This window comes from Grammomys surdaster, unplaced genomic scaffold (assembly GCF_004785775.1).
Source record: "Grammomys surdaster isolate TR1022 unplaced genomic scaffold, NIH_TR_1.0 172, whole genome shotgun sequence".
NCBI lineage: Eukaryota > Metazoa > Chordata > Mammalia > Rodentia > Muridae > Grammomys > Grammomys surdaster.
In genome coordinates, this window is record NW_021604620.1 from 2,862,816 (window position 1) to 2,863,864 (window position 1,049).

Below are 1,049 nucleotides of genomic sequence, written 5' to 3' on the forward strand. Positions count from 1 at the left end.
ACGTAAATATTTTTAAATCATTGCATTGTATATATTTACCATGCTTTTTAATCATGTTGATGAGCATCTAGACTGAGTCCACGTCCTGGGCACTGTGAACAGCAGCAAACCCAGCTGTGCGGGGACTTCTGCCCTATGTTGACACAGAGTCCCTCAGGAGCACACCGAGGAGTGGTACAGCTCAGGCTTCTGAAATGCCTACCATTAATTATGCAGGTGCATAGATATATAAAATGTACACAAGACACAACTGATGATAAATCATAGAGAAATGTATCTTAAAATAAGTCTTAAGCATGCCAGGTGGTGGTGGCACACACATTTAATCCCAGAACTTGGGAGGCAGGATAGGTAGATCTCTGAGGTGTTTGTTTGTTTGTTTGTTTGTTTGTTTTAAATATGGAACGCTTCACGAATTTGCGTGTCATCCTTGCTCAGGGGCCATGCTAATCTTCTCTGTATCGTTCCAATTTTAGTATATGTGCTGCCGAAGCGAGGACTTTTTTTTTTTTTAAGTTACTTATTTATGTATATGAATACACTGTAGCTGTCCTCAAACACACCAGAAGAGGGCATCAGATCCTATTACAGATGGTTGTGAGCCATCATATGGTTGCTGGGAATTGAACTCCAGACATCTGGAAGAGCAGTCAGTGCTCTCAACCACTGAGCCATCTCTCCAGCTCCGGATCTCTGAGTTTAAGGCCAGCCTGGTCTGTATAGCAAGTTCCAGGACAGTCAAGGCTACACACAGAGAAATATTGCCAAAAATAAATAAAAATAAAAATAAATAAATAAATAAATAAATAAAAATACCCTAAACCAAACTAAGAAAACCAATTCTTTGGTCTTTACCACTTATTAAAGAGAAAGGAATTTGGGTATTAATGAGATGGATCAACTTGTTTCTTTTTTGTTTCCTTGGCTGTGTAGAAGGTCCACCTTCCCCTACCACCGTCTTCTCCACCCCCAAGAGAGGATTTCTATGTATGTATCCCTGGCTCTCCCAGAACTTGCTATGTAAACCAGGCTGACCTCGAACTCACAGA

The 1,049-nt window shown here is 40.6% G+C and overlaps 1 non-coding gene across 1 annotated transcript; it reads right to left on the reverse strand.

Annotated features, from left to right (window-relative positions):
* Positions 1-393: 393 nt before the first annotated feature.
* LOC114621209 lies at positions 394-500 on the reverse strand. The gene has a single exon (XR_003711401.1). It is a non-coding gene; the product is annotated as a U6 spliceosomal RNA (small nuclear RNA).
* Between the last annotated feature and the right edge of the window lie 549 nt (positions 501-1,049).